A 23111-nucleotide genomic window follows, 5' to 3' on the forward strand; every position below is an offset into this window, starting at 1 on the left:
GGATGAGAAAATATGGTAGAAGTGATAAGTGCTATGGAAAAAATAAGGAATGGAAGAAATAATGGGAATTCTGGGCTGGGAGGGACCATGTAAATAGAGTGGTGGAGGAAGAGCTCACTCGGAGGATGATAATTTGAACACATTGAAGTGAGGGAGTTATACATAGGATATCTGGAAAAATAAAATACTAGGCACGCCGGCTGTGTTGGAAGACGAGCAAGTAGGTCATTGTGACTGGAGTGGAGTGAACTAGAGGGAGTGAAGGTCAGAGGAGGTGAAAGGGAAGCATAAAGCAAGATCTGCAAGGTTTTGAGGCTACTACTATAACTGTGGCTTTACTCCAAGGGAAATGGGTAGCCATGAGGCTTTGAGTAAAGGAGTGACAGGTTCTGACTTTTAACAGAATCACACCTGCCATGTTGAGAATAAGCATACAGAGTAATATGTAGAAGCAGGATCCCAGGTAGGAGGCATTGCAATAATCCAGGCAAGAGGTGATGAAGGTTGGGACTAGGTTACAGCATCAGAGCGGAGGGAAGTGCTCACATTCCAGACAGACTGGAATGAACGGCCCAGAGTTGCAGCACAGATCAGCTCCAAAAGGCAGTTCCAGAGAGGGGAGGGATAAATTGGGAGACTGGAATTGATATATACGCACTACTATATATAAAATAGATAACTAATAAGGACCTACTATTTAGCACAGGGAACTCCACTCAATACTCTGTAATGGCCTATATGGGAAAAGAATCTAAAAAAGAGTGGAGCTTGGTGCTCTGCGACCACCTAGAGGGGTGGGATAGGGAGGGTGGGAGGGTGGCGCTAGAGGGAGGGGATATGGGGATATATGTATATGTATAACTGATTCACTTTGTTATACAGCAGAAGCTAACACACCATTGTAAAGCAATTATACTCCAATAAAGATGTTAAAAAATGAAAATAAATAAATAAAGAGTGGATTATATGTACATGTATAACAGATTCGCTTTGCTGTACACCTAAAACTAACACAACATTGTAAGTCAACTATACCCCAATAAAAATTTTTTTAAAAATGAGAAATGCGGAAGTTGAAAGCAAAAAAAAAAAAAAAAAAAAGAAGGCAGTTCCACCTGGGGTAGAAGAGCCTCTGAGTGGAGAGTCACTTATTCCGTGCAGATGAGAGATCATGGGTACCATGAAGGGGGCATGGGCATAGTGTCAGACAGGTCCGGACCAGTTGCTGTTTCCTCTGCTAATCAGCTCTGTAAGTCATGATTAATTTACCTCTTGAATCTTGGTTCCCTTATCTAAAAACTTTAATGATATTTGCCTTGTAGACATGATGAGGGGATTAAATAATATCTAATAGGTACTTAAACAATGGTTGTTTTCTCTAATGGAAAGATTCCTGTGGCCAGTGCCTACTTCTGCCCCCAGGAGTGAGATGTGACATCCTTGAAGCTGCAAGTCCAAACATAAAGGTTAAGAAGGGGCCGACAACCAGGACTCTCCCAATCAAGGTTTGCCTGGCCACTACCACTGCAGAGTGCCCATGTGACAAGAAGAGGAGGCAAACTTAGCCCTGGGGCATGTTGTCCATGTGATTCCAGAGAGCCTCCTCTTCAGTGAGTGCTTTCTGTTGAGGTATTGACATGGAACACAAATGTCCTCATTCTCTGCACCCATTCCAAGATGTCCATCCATGTGTCTTTTCAAAAGACTTCCTATCACCCTTCTCCAATCTTGTTTTTTTCCAAGACCGCTCAGACAAGCCAGCATGGATCGACCACAAGCAGAGAAGATCTATGTATTCCTCTGGCCCTCCAGTCATCTAATCTGTTCCCTAATCGAGGTATTTCCCATATTTATAGTAACCATAGTAGGGGCCTATTTAAGGTAGGTGATGCTGAGGAACAACCTCAAAATCTCAGTGGTTTGACACATAAATGGCTTATTTCTTTTTGATGAAAGGCCCACTGCAAACCCAGCCTAATCTTCAGAGCAACTGTCCTCCATCTTGTCCAAGTAGAAAGTGGTTCCATGTCCTTCAGACGCTGCAACATCAGAAACACACAGCTTCCTTAACTATCATGAAAAAGGAAGTGAGAGGAGGGTATCATACTGGCAGTGAAATGCTTCAGTTCAGACGGTGACACTGACCCAGAGCTAATCACACAGCCCCGTCCAACCACAAGAGACTGGGAAATGCCATATTCTGTGAGCTCAGAAGGGGAGAAGCAGATACTGGTGGACACCAGTAAAGTAACTCTGTGACCTGTGCCACAGCTGTAATCTGATAACTCTGCCAACATTACTTCTATAAGTTGCAGGAATTGTGGTTTCAAATAAAAGTAAGACTGCTTACTGTCATATTTCCACTAAAAGAAAAATTACTGAGTGCTTATTGATTCAAGCAAAGGCATGAATTCAAACACAATGTACACAATGTAGGTTTAAGCTAATCACAATAGTCCCTACTCTCCAATTTGGAACAATTTCCTCTTTGGTTGGATAGGTATAACTAAGACTAGAAAACTCCGAATACTGAAATGACCAGGAGAGAAAGGCAGTTGCCATTGCTAAGATATTTGAGGTGGAATTTCCCTAAAATCCACTTTTACCCCAGTACATGACTACATACATAGTTGCTGAACTTAAACTTAATAGATGTTTTTATTTCTTCAGTTGAATCAACACATATTTATGGAGTATTTGCTTACTGCTAGACATTATACTAAACAGTGAGAGGCACACTATGAAACACAAAGGTCTAATTCCTGACTAGGGAACACAGACATACAAAGAACAGGTATGAGCAACAGAAGACTCCGTAGGGTACATTGCAAAGTGGACTGCCCCAAGAAACTGACCCGGAGAAAAAGGTTTGAATTCAAGAGGTTTATTTCAGAGGTAATTCTAGAATGAGTAGGGGAATGAATAAGCTTTCTATTGCTGCCATAAAAAAAAACTATCACAAAGTTTAGTGGCTTAAAACAACACAAATTTATTGTTTAATAGTTCTGTAGGTGAGAGGTCTGACATAGATGTCTCTGGACAAAAATCAAGGTGTCAGTAGCCACTGCCTTCTCCAGATTCTAGAGGCCACACCCACATTCCCTGGCTCATGGCCCCCCTTCTTCCACCTGAAGGAGACCATCTTCAAAAGCAACAATTTTGCATCTCTCTGGCCCTTCATCTATCATCATGTCTCTCTCACCACAGTTGAGAAAGGTTCTCAGCTTTCAAAGACCCAGGCCATTAGATTGAGCCCACCTAAATAACCTAGGATAATCTCCCTGTCTCAGATTCCATAACCTTAATCCCATCTGCAAAGTCCCCTTTGCCTTGTAATGTAACATACTCATAGGTTTTAGGGATTAGGGTGTAAGCATCTTTGGGGCCATCATTCTGTCCACCAAAGGGAGCATGGAAGTGAGACATCAGAGAGGTGGAATCCCATATAGTGTGCACATACAATGGAATACTACTCAGCCATATAAAAGAACAGAATTTTGCCATTTGCAGCAACGTGGATGGACTTGGAGGGTACTATGCTAAGTGAAATAAGTCAGACAGAGAAAAACAAACACTGTATGATATCACTTGCATGTGGAATCTAAAAAACACAGCAAACTAATGAATATAACAAAAAAAGAAGCAGACTCACAGATTTAGCAAACAAACTAGTGGTTACCAGTGGGGAAAGGGAAGAGGGAGGGATGATAGGGGGATTGGGGAGTAAGGGATACAAACTATTAGGTATAAAATAAGCTACGAAGACATATTATACAACATGGGAATATAGCCAATAACTATAAATGGAGTATAACCTCTAAAAATTGTGAATCACTATATTGTATACCTGTAACTTATATAACATTGTCCAGCAACTATACTTCAATAAAAAAAAAAAGAGATGGAGGGATAAATTGGGAGATTACGATTGACATATACACACTACTGTATAAAAAACAGATAACTAATAAGGACCAACTGTTTAGCACAGGGAACTCTACTCAATACTCTGTAATGACCTATATGGGAAAAGAATCTAAACAATGTGGATATATGTATATGTTTAAGTGATTCACTTTGCTGTACAGCAGAAACTAATACAACATTGTAAATCAACGATACTCCAACAAAAATTCTTTTAAAAAAGAGATGGAGGCCCATAGAATGTGCATTAATAAGCAGGTCACTACAGTAGGCACTTGGGGGCTCAACCCTGCTGGGGACATTGGGAGATGGTGTAGAACTCACTTCAGAGTTGTCTCATTCTAAGGGACAACTTAACAGCCTGAGGGCTGTTCTGAGGGCATCTCCTAAAGGCTCTTGGGAGTCATAGATGAGTCCAGGAGGAAGCTGACAGCTCACTGCACAGAGCAACTGTGCTTGGTGAAGAAATATGGCAAGGTGCCAACAGCACCTGCTACCCAGAGAAACAACTTATTATTTCAGAGTCAACACAAACCAATAGATGAAGCCTTTATAATCACTGCATCTCTTCATCAGTTAGGAGTGGTTTAATGGAATTACAGGACCAAGATCCGGAAAGCTGGGTTCATGTCCTTTATCTACCACACAACATTGAATTATGGGTCCAAACACTTGTCTGAGCTCCATTTCCAATCTGAGGAGTTGGACTAGACAAACTCTACAACTCCTTCCAGCTCAGGCACGCTGCTTTTTATGAGTTTTCAGGCTACTCACCCTGGTGACGGCTATGGCTTTCCTTAAACATTTCATATAAGAAATCCACACCAAAGCAGGGGGCAGCTGCAAACAGGCACTTTTCCCCAACTCAAATTTTAAATGTCAACACACAGTTCACTTATAAAAAGTCACAGGAAACAAAAAAGAATGATTTAATGGAAGGGTGTAATTCCAATGAATGCTGCCTGCAATTGACTTGGGAAGCTAACCAGGGAAAACCAAGAATTGACTAAATCAGACCTTAACCAACCACAGGGAAGTTGGAAAATCGATCAGGTATGCCAGACTGCAAACATCCTTGACCTTGGGAATGAGTTCTTGACCTTGGGAAAACTTGTGAGTCAACACAATATTTTCTGGGAATCCTTGAGATGGATTTGAAGATGCTCAGACAGACTCTGAGTTTGCAAGTTAATCTAGTTCAAGATTGAAGTTCACGCCTGGGAAAACAGAACTGTTTTGAATCCGTATGACAGGGGGTGAAGGGGAGAAGCATGGGTGTGAGCTGCCTTTCAGTCACTTGGCTTTGCTCTCAGTATATACATTGGTAAACAACCAGATTCCATCTCCACCATCATTCATGTGTAAGTTCCCACAGCCCTCTCTATCAGTTGTCTTATGTCTATATAAATGCTTTGCATTCAGGGTCACGTCTTTTTCTGTATTTTTCACCTTTATAGGAAGAGAAGTTCACCCAAGTTGAACAAATGTTATGAAATGGCTATGCAGTATGCCTGAAAGGTTTGTTTTTAAATTTGATGGTAATCAAGTTAATGTGGGCAGATACACACAGCACTATAATGACACAGTTGTAATAATTTTAAAGTAATGACCTCGTTTTTTGTATACCACATGTTCACATTCCTGGGTGAGCCTTCAGATGTTCCCCCTCCATTGCTTTTATACATTAAAATTGGATAGGCATTGATTTTAAATTATTCAATGTCTATTTTTTTTATTGGAGTATAATTGATTTACAACGTTGTGTTAGTTTCTGCTGTACAGTGAAGTGAATCAGCTATGCATATACATATATCCCTTCCCTCTTGAACCTCCCTCCCCCTCCATCCCACCCGTCTAGATTGTCACAGAGCGCTGAGCTGAGCTCCCTGTGCTACACAGCAAGTTCCCACTAGCTATTTAAAATAACAACAACAACAACAAAAAGTATTTGTAACTAATTGCTGGAATAGAAGACATCCAAACCACCTACAGTGTGTTCAGTTTATTTTAACCTTTCAAAATAATAAATTCTGATTATAAAGTGAAGATACAATTACGTGTAAGCTTATCCTCATAAATGAATCACACTTGAAAGTTTATTAAGCATGCTTGTATCTCTTATCACATCCAGGACTCCTAATAATGCTCTCAGGTAGGAGACAGGTATAATTTCACTTTACAGAGAAAGAAATTGAGGTTCAGAGAAGCTAAGTCATTTGCTCAGGGCTATTCAATCAGAGATCAGAAAGCCCACTTCTGGCTCCATTCCCACCTCATCCTTACCATAAGGAGAACTGGGGTCTGCCAGCTGCATTAGCCCCTCCAGACATGATGAAATGGACAAAATGATCCAATGTCTCCAAACTCTCTGTCCTATAACTTTTCCCTTTGACTCTTGTAAGCGTCCAAATGCTCTCATGCTAATTTCTTAGCAAAACCTATGCTCAAGGAGGATATAAAATCAGTTAATACGAGTATGCAGCCTGGTGTTTTCTCATCCACCAAAGTTTCACTTTTCGTAGAGTTCTGGAGCTTAAGCTCTAGGAATGAAATTTTAGGGAGCCTTGAACTGAAAAGCCGTGGCAGAAGGTTGGGGTTTTGTGAAAAGAAGTTGTGGGGTAGGAAAGAGGGAATGACACCTCTTTAGAACACCAGCTCTGTTTGTTGGGCAATCAAGTCTTTCGTGATTAAACTAGGTTCTTATTTTCTCTTTTCAAGCCTTCTCTACTCATGCTTTCCTCAGTATTCCTTATAATTTTAGAAAATTTCTTTGGGGAGTTTTGTTGTGATATGGAACATTGAGGCTTTCTTCCAAAACATGGTTTTTCAAAATGTGTTCTCTTAGAAACCAAGTGGTTTGTGTGGTGTACATTTTCATCACTGTCTGAAGCATAGTTTCCAAAGGCGAGAGCCGCACATGTCCGCTGGTGCCCTGCTGGCTTTGACAGCCTGTGAAAGCCTTTTCTGGGTGATTTTGTTCACCTAACACTTAGTTAACCTTGCAGACACAATATAATTATTCATAGGACTCTGCCTATGGGTGTATTGAGTAATGATGATGGTCGAAAACTACAGATTTTTAATTTTTTATTTGATTGTTATTGAAGTACTCTTGGCTTGGTTCCTTAAAGCTACCATTCCACTTATTCCTACACTTGTACAAATAGAAAAATAACAACAACAAAAATTCCACTACGAAACAAACACAGACTAACCGATATAGAGAACAGACTTGTGGCTGTCAGCTGGGGCGGGGGTGTAGGGGAGGGAAGGAGTGGGATTAGCAGATGCGCACTCTTATATATGTAGGATGGCTAAACAATAAGGTCCTACTGTATAGCATGGGCGACTATATGCAATATCCTGTGAGAAGCTATAGTGGAAAAGAATATGTAAAAGAATATATATGTGTGTATATATATACACACACACATATATATACATATATATATATATAAAACTGAGTCACTTTGCTACACAGCAGAAATTAAACATAACATTGTGAAGCAACTATACTTCGATAAATCTTTTTTAAATTCCAAAGATAAAATATAAATTTAGTTTATCGGAGAATACCTTTGCTGTGCAGACATGGAGTAAATTCTTTGTGATGGAGACTACTCGTGCTATGAAAGAGACGTAGTCAAAGGAAAGCGGGGCTCTGGTTTGCTTGTGTGTGTGGAGTGTGGGTTGGGGGCATAATGAACAAGCCTGAGGGAGAGGAACAGGAGAGGAGAGGCTCTGAGCACTGAGCGTGTGATTCAGGCAGAACGAAGTAATTTTAGACACGTTGTTGAACTCCACTGAGCCTCTGTTTTCTCAGCTGTAGAATGAGGAGTTGGACAACTGTGTCTTAAGAACCCACCCAGCTCACTGTGCTTCCACGAAACTCAGCCTACCAGCCACAAGAAGCAGGGAAGACAGTTAAGAAACTCCTGAAATTTCCACCCCAAAGTCTCAGGCTGGAAGCCAACCCTCTGTCGAGGCCCCTGGGGAAGATGCATTCAATGGCTGGGCCACTGACTTTTCTATAATTAGGGTCCAGAGAGGGAACAAGAGACTTTTCCTATAACATATGCCCTTTTGAGGAAAATGTCAACCTAAACAAGATGAGGCTCGTCTCCCAAACTCACCAATAAATACCACCACTTAGGGTTCATAGATTCGTTTTGAATCACTATCTGGGAAACAGACATGAAATAAACTTTTAGAGTTGATTCCCAGACATGACTCAGAAAGGAGGAATATCCAACAGCACTTTACTTCCATCCATTCTGTACTCAATCTGTACTTGACTGCTTGGACCAGAATTCACAAACCAAACCCAATGGGGCTCAAGGTATGAGGTCCGAGCAACGCACACTAGAATTTGACTTCCTTAAATACAAGTGTTCACTGGTGTAACTGGAAGATGAGTTCGCTCCAAGTCCCAAGTGAAAAAAGATACTCAAGTATCCCTGCAAGGAAGAACTAGCAAACGCATCAACTACGATTCCACAGATACCGTAACATTTGTACTGAGTCCAAAACATTGCTGAGAGCTGTCAGCCTATGAAAATGCTACTTGAACATGGCTCCCATTACGCCCATGTGTTTGCAATTTCAACTTATGGAAATGTAGCCACATTTTTATTTACTCATTTTTACTAAACACCTTACTAAAGGCAAGCTCATTTATGCAAAATAGTTATTATCAGCTACCATCGAATCAGTAAGATAATCCAGGGCTTCCCTGGTGGCGCAGTGGTTGAGAATCTGCCTGCTAATGCAGGGGACATGGGTTCGAGCCCTGGTCTGGGAGGATCCCACATGCCGCAGAGCAACTAGGCCCGTGCGCCACAACTACCGAGCCTGTGCGCCTGGAGCCTGTGCTCCGCAACAAGAGAGGCCGTGATAGTGAGAGGCCCGTGCAACGCAATGAAGACTGGCCCCTGCTCGCCGCAACTAGAGAAAGCCCTCGCACAGAAACGAAGACCCAACACAGCAAAAATTAATAAATAAATAACTAAACTCCTACCCCCAACATCTTCTTAAAAAAAAAAAAAAAAGATAATCCAGTGTATCAGCTTGATCATTTCTCGTCCTTTTCACTGACATTTGGTCCAGGGGTGTTTTGTTGATCCAATGAATGTAAAGGAGGGTCTATCTCAGTACCTACCATTGCTCCAGAATGAGCAGTCGTTTTGGTAGGCCAGCAGCAGAGAAGGCTAACTTAAACCCTAAATCCTGAAAAGGACCGTTCAGGGGTGATTAACCTGTAGAGCAACGAAGGACTTTAGGAATTTGTAAAATCAAATGCAGTATTATATGACTATGAGAATATGCACGTTTTTTCTGAGAAGATCATTCATAATTCTCACAGGGTTTTGTGACTTTAAGCAAATCTATGAAATCCATGTAAAAAAATCCTTTGTCTAAGAAGAACTTGGCGACAGGGCAAAAACTTCCAAACATAAGATGCATTGGAAGGTACCCGACAGAGGGTAAAACGTCAGCTGTGACATGTTGAAGTAACGCTAGAGTCACATTGACTTGAGCGGAAATAATGTGGGATGGCAACTGGGATACAAGCCTCCCCCAGGGGGAGGGACACGTTGGTCCCAGGTTAAAAACCCAAGATACATTCCTAATATCAAGGTTGAGGTAGATGATTTTTCATCTAGTTGAGCCATCTTTAGAAAACCAGGAGATCAGAGGGAGAGTGAAGAAATCTGTAAGAGCACTGGGTTCAGAGAAAGTAAGAAGGTTATTTTGTGTTCTGAGCTACAGAAGAACTATTTAGCAAAATATAGGTAGGCAGCATCCAGGGCCAGCATTCATGGTCCAGGTGGCTGCCTTAATAAAGGACCAAGAAAGAAAAATATTCTGCTTTCCAGGAATGAAGACCGTCACTTTGATCGGATACTGGGGATAGAAGTAGAGAGAACTAACAGCAAATGTCACATGAGGATTTGGAGCTAGGGAAAGCATCAGTTGCTTTGAAGATGAAGTGTGAAACACTCCAGTAGCCATGGAGACAGCTATGCTTAAACAGAGGCTGGGTTTGCGGGTCCAGCGTCACCCGCCACTCCTCCACCCTCATTCCCCCGGGCCTGGGTCTCTACACATGAGTTGATGTGCACAATGGACGTTTCTTCCTGAAGTCCATGGGGAGAGGTCTGTACATGGGTGCCAGAGAGACAGGAGGGAAAAAGCAGGATAATGTTAAGATGACAGTAATATCTGTCCCTACTTTGGGCTATTTTGAACACCTTGGAAAGTGGGTATCAGTCCGTGTATTTGGAGCGATTTTGTGAGTTCCTGAGCATAGGCGGGGCCACTTTCCTCCCCGCCACCTGGCTGTGTCTGCAGTGTTGCACCCCTGAGGGCTGTGGAGAGACAGTGGCACGACTTCACGCCCATGGAGAGTGGGAGAGCTGGCGGGAAGAGACGGGCCGTTACTCTCACACTGAGGCAAGGCCAACCTTGCTGCTTCTTAGTCCCAGTTCTTCCCTCCAATAATTTGCAGAAGCAATCCCACAAGCCATCTGGAGTTTCTAGAAGCTCATGAGCACATTTATGTCTGAGCCCATGTGACCCTCTCTCCGAAACTCTGAGAAATGAGGGATGAAGATTTTGAGGAGAGGCAGAAAGAGCTTGTACTAAGAAGATGGGGCTAAGAATCTAGAAAATTCCAACATCAATGTTCAAAGTGTACTCTTAGACACCAAAAGGAGATGAGGTCCCGGCTGAGGTCTGTATGCACTTCCTTTCCACCCTCTCATTCTCCTTTTCCTCTACTCCAACTACCCTACTGCAGCACATTCTCCCTTTAGCCAGGTCCTACGTGTTTCTATGACCTACTTCTCTGTGCAGCACCTGCTGCACTGACCACCCCTGCACTCCTGCAACTCTCTTCGCTTTGACTGAGATCATCTGTTCTCCTCCCTGCTTACTTACAGCAATCTTCCCAGCTCCTACCCAAAGCTTCCAGCTCTTTCTCTGGACAACCCCAAAACGTCCCACAAGATCATTTGCAGCTTTTTAATTGGATATCTTGGCAAACACCCTGTTTGTGTAAGACGGTCCTTCTTTGTAGAGGAATTTCATACTTGGTAAAGACTTGAGAAGGTCCTTTATTTTAGCTGTAGCCGTTGGCTATCATTATAGTTTGTTCTAAATCATTTTACTGCATTTAATTTTGTAAAATGTTATTTCAGCTGTTGCCATCAGAAATAATTAGATCTATGTGAGATTTCTTCCTTCCTCATCCAGCTGCCGTCCAGAATTATGTCAATCATTTGTGCTTATGATGTCATGGTTTGTTTCCATGGTAACAAATATGCAGTCACAAGAACCTCATTATCATTTCATTAAGGTGATGACATATTTATAGTATGCAGGGACAACATATCGCCCCTTTAAATAACGTGCTCCTATGGCGTGCATTAATACCCTTCTTCCTGACTCTACGTTATTTCCCTGTGGTTTGCATCATTTCCTATATATACTGCACACTGCTTGCTTGTTTCTTTCTTGCTTAAAAGAAATAAGGCAACACAAAGGTATTAAAATAAGTAGATCCAAGGGAGAAGAAACATTTACAGTAAGAAATTCAAAAGACTATCAAATTACTACCAAAAAAATCAAGCTGTTCAAAGCTTCATACCTAGCAGGATTTACCAACGTGTTTATTGAAAATATTAACTCAGAAGTTGAGAGACAATCAAATAATATTTTAAGTAATCTAGAATAGCTGCTCCCCGTATTGTAGCACTCTTAATTATGCGTCTGTAAAGAGACACTTGAAATGTTGGCACACTAATGACGTAAGTATAAATTTTGATTTCACTGAGGATGCAATATCAGGTGACACATTTCAGATCGTTCTGTGAATGTGGTTCTTTCTTCTTGCCGCTACCATCCCCCTGCCTTTTCATGAATCCTATTCAGAAGTGAAACATTTATTCGGTTCAGGGAGATTCTCTCTGGAGGGGAAATAATTTTATCAGTAAGACTCCCTGGTGATGAGGCTGACTGGGGACTGTTGTTAATCAGCCTTTTTGACATGGCGGCTTGAATAGCCCTTCCCATGATGCTCCGTGATTCCACCTTAACGCTTTCCCTTTGAACTCAACATGACTTGTACCTGCCTTTTTCTCCCTTTGTGTGTCTGAATTTATCCCACTATTAACTTTAATTGGAAAGGTGCCTTTTGTTCCCCTACTGGAGTCATACAGTAACCACTGAACTCCCTAGGCTAAATTTCAGGGGTAGTTAAAACTTAATTATTTTAATAACTGAGGGGGATAAATAATGATTAACTTGGATAACTTCACAGTGATTAATAGGAAGTTACTGAAAAGAAGCATACATTTGTATACATTTGACTTTTTAAAAAAGTTTCGATTCAAAGGCTCCTCTGAAAAGAGGAGAAAAATAGAGCAGGCTGAGAAGTGGGCTCCATGAGGATGTTTGCATGAGGGTCGGAGGAGCTTCCTGGCAGAGGACTGACCGTGGAGAAGGAGAGGGTGTAAATGAGAGCAGTGCTTCCTCATCAGTGAGGAGGGCTGATTAGAGCACGAATGGGCCTACTCTGGGATGTACCTGTGAGTGAAAACAGAAAGAACTGTGTCCGTTGAGTGTCTAGAAGACTTTGGAAGCTTCGGGAAGACCTGCTTTGGAATCTGGTAGCACAAAGTTCAGGGAGACAGACTCAGCCACTATCGGTTTGTTGTATTCTTTGGAGTTCTTGGCAGTCCCTTGGGGGGGACAGACACCAGTGCCCTGGGGAACAAGCGTGAGTCACTGAAACTCAAACACCGGCAAATATCACCAAAAGCTGTGACACCTTTGTCCAGCGTCCAAAGTCTAGCGCCCCTGGTGGACGTTAGCTGCTTCACAGGGATCAGAGGCCCTAAGAGAGGATCTCAAAAAAAACACGAAGTAAAAAAAAGCTATCCATGTGATAGCTTAGAGGATGCATTTGTGGGTACACCAACGATATTATCAAAACTATAAAGACTAGAGGTCTGGGGTCTTAGAGGAGCATGTTAAAATCCTACAATAGCAGTAGATGAGAGAGGTAGAAATGTACTACTCTGCCATGTTATTTTGACCCCTATTTGACTTCCAGAGTCTTGTATTCTAGAAAAATGGCTGATCGCTATACTGGAAGCAAACAGTTGGACTAGTACTCAGATGGCTATAAATAAAAAAACTCTTGATATGTTTAGATTTGCCCTCTTCATTATCCCAGAGATCAGTGTTTATAATAAAATCAACGAATCAAATCATATTGACATTGTCAGTTTCAAGAGTGAAAACAAGGTTAATCTATTTATTGTTGTTCTTTTGGAAAGTACTTTTTGTCTTATTTCAGGAACTTGTTAATCTTACAAAGTGCAAGGAGGGATCAAGTGTCTTTCAAGCAAGAGGGAAGATCGGTCACCCAAAGGAGAGGGCCAAACAGACTCACCACATTTTTTAAAAATCAAGTTTGTTAATAACTAAAGTGACAATAAATCCTTTCATTGCTCTGTATGTAAATATATTTCTCTGTGGGAAAAGGTCTGCTTGGGGGAGCAGAACATCTAAATTCTAGCCCCAGATTTGCCTTCTACTTTGGGACCTTTGGATAAGATACCTGACTTCTCTAAACTTTAGCCCCACTGTATTTAAAATTATGTTAATAACATTTTCCCCACCTCCTTCAGAGATGTGTGGACAGCAATGATTTATGCGAGAATGCTGTGTAAACTGTAAAGCATGTAGCAAAGATAAGATACTGCAATTTCAGTTTCATTCCATCTGGCTTCCAGCTCCACATGCCTTCTGAGAACTTGGTCCTCTGAGATTTTCATGCCCTTCCCTCCTGCTCTTGCACTACCTTCGATATGGTCTTCTGAGGAGTTATGTTTCCTCTGAGACACATGAGATGAAGCAATCTAGAAGTTTACAGACTTTAAATGGGATTGACTTAATATGTGACCACATCAACAGATGATGCAGCTGCAACTCCACCCTTTCTGCAGAGTCTGCTTTTCTGGCATAATTAAGAAGTTAAGATGTAGAAAAGGATAATTACCTCCTGATTCATAGTATCTGTTGTTCATCTGAAAGCTCTTGTTCCTTTTCATCTAGTGCCTTTTTTCTCCTTTCTCTGCCTTCCCAGGGCTCTCTTCCTAATTTTTATTCAGCGTTTCTTTCCTAAGGCCCTTAAGGCAGCCTAGTAAGAATGAAAGGATGTGCAGTTTGGGGTCAGAGAGACCTGAACTCCAACTCTGGCTCTATTACTTACTAGCTGTGTAACCAAGAGGAAAGTATTCACTCCTCCTTAGCCTTGATTCCTCCTCTATTAACTGGTGATAATAACACCCACCGTATAGAATCAGATATAATATATTTATATCTTAATATATGAAGGGCCTGCTGCACTTCAATTCATCACAATTTAATAAACATACATCATGGACCAGACCTCACTCACACTTGGGAAGTGGTTCATAAACGACAGACACAGCAGGCACTAAATAAAAGTATCCACCTCTCTATGCCGTCTCCCTTTTGAATAAGGCCTCTAGAACCAAGGCTATTCTCGGGATAGTGGAAGCCCTCTCAAGGCTCATGGGATGATGGAAGCCGTCTAAAGCCAAATCCAACAACACTACAAACTCATAGAGCTCCAAAAGGAGACAAATCAAGTTACCTATACTTACTCCTTTGCCTGTACTTACATAAGACCAAGACTACTACAAACTTTACTTTTATGGAAATGGGCAAATAAACATTCTGGACCATATGAGCTAGTTTCTGAAGCCCACAGTGGAGTGGAGAGTCAGGCAGGGACGGATGGCAGAAATCAGGAAAGAGAGTGTCTCAGTCCATTCAGGCTGCTGTAACAAAATACCATAGACTGGGTGGCTTATGAACAACAGAAATTTGTTTCCCACAGTCCTGGAGGCTGAGAAGTCCAAGATCAAGGTGTCAGCAGATTCTTTGTCCGGTGTGGGCCTGCTCCATGTTTAAAGATGGCTGTCTGCTCCTTGTGTTCTTACACAGTTGAAGGGGCAAGGGAGCTCTCCACTGTCACTTTTAATAGGGCACTCATCCCATTCGTGAGAGCTCCGCCCTCATGACCTAAGCACCTCCCAAAGTCTCCACCTCCTAATACCATCACATCATGGCTTAGGACTTCCCACATATGAATTTGGGGAGGACACAAACATTCAGTCCACAACAGGGAGATAAGAGCCTGTCAATGGCAGGATATAGACACAATCACCCCCCAAAGAGTCCACACTGAGTGGAAAAATAGTAAAGCATTTCTGATCAGTGGTGGTAGAACAGAGTCATGACCACTAAGGATCTGAAAGGAAGGTGCTTGCAGGTATGTTTGACCAGAGGCAGCAGCCTTGGAAAGGCACAGATTCCGGGAGAGGAGGATATTTGGAAGGGGTGGTAATGCTTAGGGACATGGTGGTGAAGGATAAGAAAAAGGCAACTGATGTAAAAGAAAGTAAAAACAAGGAAACACACTGAATTTCCCACCCCCTCACCCAAAAGCCATCATTTACTAAAGAAGTATCATTTTACTGTACCAACAGACTTTTAGACCAAGAAACTTAGTAAACCACCCAGTTTCCTCTCCCTTGCCTACAGTAAACACCTATAATTACTGACCCAAGAAAAACTATAAGAAATTTAACACTGCATCCCCATAAGAATTAAGTAGTATTATACAACAATTTGTTTAATGATCTATTTAATGAAGGAATATCTCAAAACAGAGACTCAAAACTCAGTGAAGAAATAAACAACAAAAAACCCACAAAGGGGCTTCCCTGGTGGCGCAGTGGTTGAGAGTCCGCCTGCTGATGCAGGGGACACGGGTTCGGGCCCCGGTCCGGGAGGATCCCACATGCCACAGAGCGGCTGGGCCCGTGAGCCATGGCTGCTGAGCCTGTGCGTCCGGAGCCTGTGCTCCGCAACGGGAGAGTCCACAACAGTGAGAGGCCCGCGTACCGCAAAAAAAAAAAAAAAAAAAAAAAAACCCACAAAGATGAGAAAAAAGAGTTGATCAAACTCAGTAAAGTAATTGAATTTTTTAAATCATCTCAGAAATGAACACTAAATTACAAGGTGCCCAAAGGAAAAGAGGTTTGGATAAAAATGTGATTGGAGACATCGAAGAGAGGGATCGCTGAGAAAACACATAAAGAGATATAAAAAACATGAGAAATAAAATTACAAGGAAGATGCAACATACATTTAATGTGAGCATTCTGGGAACTGCAATCCAAACCAGCTTTCTAAAAATAATAGAATTGAATCTTCATACTGAAAATGCCTACAATGTATTCATTTCTGTCAACTACAAAATGTATTTTAGTAAAGTGTTTAAACTTTATTAAACAAAATTTAGATTTTTTATTAAAAATAATCTTCATTCATAAAAGGCCACCTCACTTACAAAGGGAAGAAATCAGGTAAGTCTCAGACTTCTTGGCAGCAACATGGATGCAAGACAACACTGCAGCAACATTTTTGAAAAACTCAAGATGGTAAAGCATAAGCTCAATGATCTTAAATCCACTCAAGCTTTCCTTCAAGTACCAAGGTTATAGAAAAACAGTTTTAATCTGCAAGAACTCAGTGGATACTGCACTCATAGGTCCTTCCTGAAAAATCTACTAAAGGATTTAAACCAAGAGATGACTGGAGAAACTGGCAAAAAGTCTGGTGATGAGAACAAAATATATTGAATAGAGCTGAGAATAAAACAAAGGTGGAGGAAGAGTGGAAGAATTTTATGTAAATGTTATATGTTTTGACAAAGTAGAAATAATTCAACTGAAAACCGGGAGAAGTAGGGAGACAGAGGCACATAGAAAAAGTTTATTGACTGTGCTGTAGATCGTAAGTGGAAGTAAAAGAATTGCAAGATTAACTTCCTAAATACCTAAGGATGACCCTGCATACCAAGATAAGACCATCTCAGAAGAAACAGTTAATATTTGTCACTACTGTGTAATATTTCATTATCTTATTCTAGTCTAACAATAGATAATCTTACCATTTTCATATTTTATATTTCTATTCATCTTTTATTATTTTTAAAAATGCCTCCACTGCCTAAAACTGAGCCCCATTTAAGGCCACGCAGGTTATATTCCATCCATATGACCCCAGAAGTAATGGACTTGACTCTGGAATCCTGGCAAATCAGTAGCCATGGAAATGACTCAGTCCAAAAGACCTGAGGCAGAGAAGCTAGATCAGCCAGGTATCAAACGGTAGCTTCAGGAAGGGAAAGAGGCTGACCAGCTGTGTTTCTTAGCAATCCATGATTTACTGCAACTTTAAGTAGCATGACTCTGCTTTGGTCAAGAGGAGCGACTTTGGAGCAAATGGAAAATATTATCCAGAGGAAGTTGCTAGTTACGTAATAGCAAATACGAATGCCTTAAACCATCTGACTCCCTCAAGTGTCTTTCCTTTCCTGTTACACCAATGCCATTCTGGTAATCATTTTACTCTTCTCTGCTGAGTTCTTATAAAGGATCTCTTAAAGGCTGGAAAGACACCCAAAAGAAAGGAGTGATTTTCTCACGGTGAAGTTGTGATCTCTATGACAGATCGTAGGCTAAAATATTCAGGAGACATCCTGCTCCATGGGCTTATAAGACAAGTTAGATTTCCTTGCAAGCCAAGAACTAGGCTTTAGAGATAACTCCTGAGAGCTGACCGTTTTGAGGATCACAGAAAGACTAACTTAATTCCAGTCATAAATTGGACTCTTTGTCACCATGGCTAATAAATGTTATCAGGTGGCTTCTTAGCTATGCTATCCCTGATGACTGATGATGATTGCTCTGTAAATGTGGTGGCATCCAACCCAGATACACCCCCTGCCGTGTTTATAAGGTTTTGTCTCTCTCGCAGGACATGTCTGTCATATCAGCCAGTGCCAATGGAATAGGTACTTAGAACAATGCTCTAATTTTATATGTGAGGAAACAACTCTGGAACAGTAAAGGGGATTCTCTATAGCCCCAAAGCTCTGGTGAACAGGTCAGCTCAGGGATTCCCTTGAGGTTAAGCACATAACAGGGGGAGAGGATACCGCAGACTTACATATGGAAATGAGAAGGATAGAAACCTCAGCTAGAACTCAAGGAACTTCACCACAGCCAAGAAGCTAGACCTTGTAAGGACTGAAACAGAGTCCACACAATAACCAGTTATGCTCTAGCCATCAACCACAGGGTGATTAGCATAGGAGTTTATTCATCAATACTCTTGTGCTAGTTCTCTAGCATTACTACAATTTGCTTATCAAAGAGTCCATGGGGACCATCTCTCACATCAATACTTCCAGCTTTTGGCACATGAAAAGTGACAATAATGATGAAAAAGATGATGATAATAGCAATAGCTGTAAGTTCTTGATCTTGTACCATGGACCATGTAACGTGCTACGTATTAGCCCCTTTCTACAGAAAATGAAACCAAGACTTTGAGCTAGTTGGTGAATTACCCAGATGATCCGATTCCAAAGCTCATGCTCTTTGTGCTGTAACACCTTTAGATCATGTGACCCTTCCATGAACCAGTTAGCTGTACCCGTCTGAACTGTGGAGTCCTGTGGAACCCACATTGTGATTTACATGTAAGGACTCACCTATGGCCACTATCTTGCACAGGTAGCTCTGAGCATGGCAGAATCGGGGTTCCAAGCCATTCAGATGCCTCCATTTCTTGGGGTGGCCAACATACTTGCTCCGAGTTCCTAGTACCTCCCCGCCTGCCTGCACTCAAGCCCAATGTTTTGCTCCCTCTCAGTACTGATCCAATACCTACATGCTGCAACTTAGAAAAAATTTTACCTCAAAAGGTTTGAGCTCTTTAGGTCGACCTTTGTATAACCTTTAGGGAATTATAAAATATCTTTGTTCTTCTGATTTCAATATTTCCTTTTTCACGCCCTCTAGGATTCAATCAGGAAGTATGTGTGGGACACTAGATTGCTAGGGTCAAAGTTGTTTCCTCTTGTTAACCATGAACAACAAAGCAAGGGTCATGGAGATCTATGCATATACACACACACATACGTATACATTTTCTCCTTGTTAGATTGTGTTCACATCTTCACAGATTTGGACTTGTTACTAAAGAAGGCATTACTATACTGCAATAAATCATAAATCCCTGAATGTCAAGTGCTTACTAATAAAAGTTTATTTCACGTCACAGTCTGACACGGCTCTGGTGACTTTCTGTGCTGCTTTACTGTCCAAGTGGTGACTCAGCAGTTCAGGCTGCTTGCATTTTATAATTCTAGCACCTTACAGTCCTCCACTTCCAGCTACACAGGCAAGAGAGAGTGTGAAGAGCACTCACCTACTCAACTGCCTCAGACAGGAAGTAGCACATCTCTTCCTTTCATATTCCCATTGGCCGTAACGCAGTCACATGGTCCAAAATCACTGCAAGGAAGATTGGAAAATGAAGTCCTGAGTACTCAAGAGGGACACGTGGTGGGTGAGCATCATGCCAGCCTCTGCCCTCAAATTGTATAACCTCTGGCCCTTTAAATCCTAGATCCAACTCGGCTAATTCCACACATCCATTCACACAGGAATTTCTCAGGTCTCTACCTTCAAAATACGGAGAATCTAACTCTTGATCACCACCTCTATTGCCCTCACCATGGTCCCAGCCTCCATCATCCATCTCCCTGACAACTGCTATAGGTTCCTTACTGGCTTTGTTGCTTCCACCCTTGCCCCGTACAATCTGTTCTCAAAACCAGCCAGAGGAATCACGTTAAATCTGAGTCAAATCATGTCACGCCCCGTTTCACTGAGAGTGAAGTGTTCCTCGGGGTCAACATCATTGCCATGGCTCCAAAGCCCTTCACAGTCTGCTCCCCCTTTATCTCCAACCTTATCACCTACACTTATTCCCTTTATGTCCCTCTAACACCCAGTACGCTCCCACTGGAGGACATTTGCACTGGCTGTTCCTCCTTCCTGAAATGCCTTTCCCCTGGATATCTGCACGGCTAATTTCCCCTCCTCTTTCAAGTCTTTGCCCAGCTGTCACCCTCTCAATGAGGGCTGCCCTGGCATACTCAGCCCCCATGCTGTTACACTCCCCATTCCCATTTCTGTACTTTGTTTTTTCATGGTGCTTATCCTCTTCCAACATACTATATAACTTACATATTTATTTTACTATCTGGCCCACAATATTCACTAGAATATGTGCCACGAGAACAGAGAATCTTGTTTGGTTCACAAGTCCCTAGGACAGCACCTGGCACATAGCAAGAACTCAATCAATATTATCAAATAAATAAGTGAATGAATCCTGTGTACCCAATGGGCCTAGTGATGGATCCCAGAATCTCCTTTTCAATATTTCTACTAGAGGATGTAATAGAGGGAAATAAATCTCCTTCCCTAATATCCACGAATTCCCAAACTACATATGTCAATTAGACTTTTACTATGACTTTCACTAAAATTCATCAATCGTCCATGATTGTCACATGGATAACGTCATTTTGTAGGTTTCTGGAGTTTTTACGTTTTGACTTTGACTCTGCCAGTATAGCATATTTAGATGTTAAGATGTTCAAGGCAAGGGTTATGGCTTTCAACTTGATTAGTACATAAAGGGACTTAATAGAATTTGTAGGATACCAGTGTTGGTGATTTTTTTTAATAAACATTTTAGCATTTCTCATAGCCTTTATACCTATGCAGATTCTCTTCTATATATAGACCCAGGCCAACCAAACAAAAGGGGTAAGCTCAGGAGAGTGGAACGTTTTCTCAACCACCCAAGGTCCCCTGTGAACCAGCCCTGGAGAACAACCCTAGCCATACAGGGCTGCAAGAACCTCATAAGTGAGCCTCCTTTTATCTGGAAGAAAGTCTGAAAAACAGACCAAAAGGTTTCAAGACCATTTCTCTCTCTTTTCCCAAGAGGCTGGGTCGCTAGTGTCTGGACACAAGCTGAGCGTTACAGTCACTGTTTTAAATAAGGGGCCCCTTTGATCTGGTTTAAAAACACAAACAGAAGGGCCTTTGTCCAATCTGAATTTGACATGTGTCCTTTGATTCTGTAAATAATCAAATTTGAACATAGTGTTATAACCGCAACTGCAAAGTGTGGAATGAGGCAAGTTTTTATTATAAGAAGACAATTTGCATTTATTAAGCAATATTTTTCAACAATACAGTCTTGTTTCTGAGATTCTTAACACGTTCCTTCACCAGTACAATTTATTTCTTTTTCTTTCCCATTCCCATAATTCTCAACAATAAAGGAAAATCTATTTAAAAGAGTTCATTTTCCACAGAGACAAAAAAAAATATTTTCAAAAGAAACCAAAAAGCCAAAGTTATTCAGATCAGTTCAATCTGCGTCTTCTGGACAACTTGGCTATTGAGGGAGGAATGATTAGTTAAAAGGCTTTTCATGGAGTCCAGAGGTTAGCACTGTCTGGATATCATCATGTATGTGAGACGCTAGGCCCAGGGAAAGAAAAGCATTGCTTCTGTGGGAAGTAAGAAAGTGTTTACTTTCAACCTTCTCAGCAAAGGTAATGCAGGCCAGTGAGCCTACTTTCTGGGGTCTTTTGGTCCCTGGATTTCTAAGCCCCAGGGCCCAAGAGAGGTTACAACCTTGAGCCCAAGCTCCCCAGAGCACCAAGGTCATTTCTAAACTTGCAGGGTGAAATGTATTTAAAGCCCTTCCCCAAGGGGAGTTGCAAAAGTTAGAAGTTGTTTTACTGTCAGGGTCAATTTATATTCGAAAGAGTGCAGGAGATGGGGTCTTTGCCCAGGGGACTTCCTAGGAAAAATAGAATTGACCTATTTTTAAGGAGAATGAATTCCAGAACTCAGTCCTTGGGACCCACTCCCCTCCCACATCCGTTCTCTATTCTTCCAATGGAGCAGAGAAGTTTCTGCAAATCACTTCTGCTAATAACAATTGTCACCCTATGTACAAGGAACTGCCAGGAGCCCTGGCGCCCTTAACCCACATCATTAACTCCAACCAGACAAAGACCCTCACTGCTTTCCAGTGCAAGAGTTTAAATCTCAAACGTAATTATGCATGGGGGCCTTGGCTGACGCAGGTATCAGTGTTAGCTCTTATTATTTCTATTTTAATATTAACCTTTAAAATGTTTCTGCCTTCCCAAAATGATTATTAATATAGAATAATCATTTGATATAGCTTAGATAGGGACATTGCAGCTTTTTTTAACACCAGAAATTCTGAAACTTAAAGAATTAGGCTTCCCCATAAAGGCTACGAAAGTGTGAACCAGTCCAGGAAATAGGGAAACAGGACTTAGATGTTTCACTGCACGTAAAGCCAATCACAATTACAGAAAATACGATCCTGAATAACACAGTAAATGGTTACCGATCAGACAAATACGCTAGAACCATGTGGGCCTGCTACAAGCTTAATCATGCAGGAGATTTTATGAAGAGGTAGATGTCTCGATCCTTTACCCCATTTTGGAGTAAAGAGCTCATCTGAACAGCTTCAGTATGTGTTGCTTTCTTTTATACTCCAACAAGAGAACATGGGATAATACTTCGAAACAGTGAAGACCAATCTACATAAAAGTTATGTGAAAGAAGCCTACCCACCTCTGTTCTTTCAGTAGCCACCAAACTTTGAAGCCAGTAAAAGGAATATTTCTTGCAAAGAAGGTAAATTACTATGTGTTTCTGGAAATCTTCATCGTGTTTCGTTAAATCCTGGAGACCCAAGATCAGCTTTGTGTCCCTGGGGCTTTACTTCTATTTGCACTAGAAAAACACAGTGGTCATCTGTGATGCTTGCCCTTTTGGACAGAATAAACACAGCACCACTGATCCTTTGAACATTGGATGGAACCCAATGCAACACAAGTTTTAAATATATGCTTCACTTCCTTTTTTAGTATTAGATGCTTAGTACCAGGGTCAGACTTCTACAAAGGATACATACAGAGTAATCTTCTGAACTGTTTAAGGCATCAAACTCCCCTGTGGAATCCAGCTCTCTCCTTTAGCTCACTACTCCTGTGTACATGCAGCCTCCTTCTCTGTGCCCTAAGCAGAGACGGGCATAGTCCGTCTCCTTATTTTAGTTGTTAATTGGCCAACCTGGGTTCTAATCCCTGTTTGGCCACT

General features: G+C 41.5%; 1 protein-coding gene across 2 annotated transcripts in view; it reads right to left on the reverse strand.

The window, feature by feature from the left end:
* The window catches only part of C8H7orf25 (chromosome 8 C7orf25 homolog), a 198965-nt gene that overhangs the window by 104294 nt on the left and 71560 nt on the right, over nucleotides 1–23111 (reverse strand). For both annotated transcript variants that reach the window (XR_009542067.1, XR_009542066.1), the window contains exon 3: nucleotides 19306–19391. The gene's annotated coding sequence lies outside the window, so the exon portion shown is untranslated. The remainder of the gene's footprint in view (nucleotides 1–19305; nucleotides 19392–23111) is intronic.

This window comes from Lagenorhynchus albirostris, chromosome 8 (genome assembly GCF_949774975.1).
Source record: "Lagenorhynchus albirostris chromosome 8, mLagAlb1.1, whole genome shotgun sequence".
Classification (NCBI taxonomy): Eukaryota; Metazoa; Chordata; class Mammalia; order Artiodactyla; family Delphinidae; genus Lagenorhynchus; species Lagenorhynchus albirostris.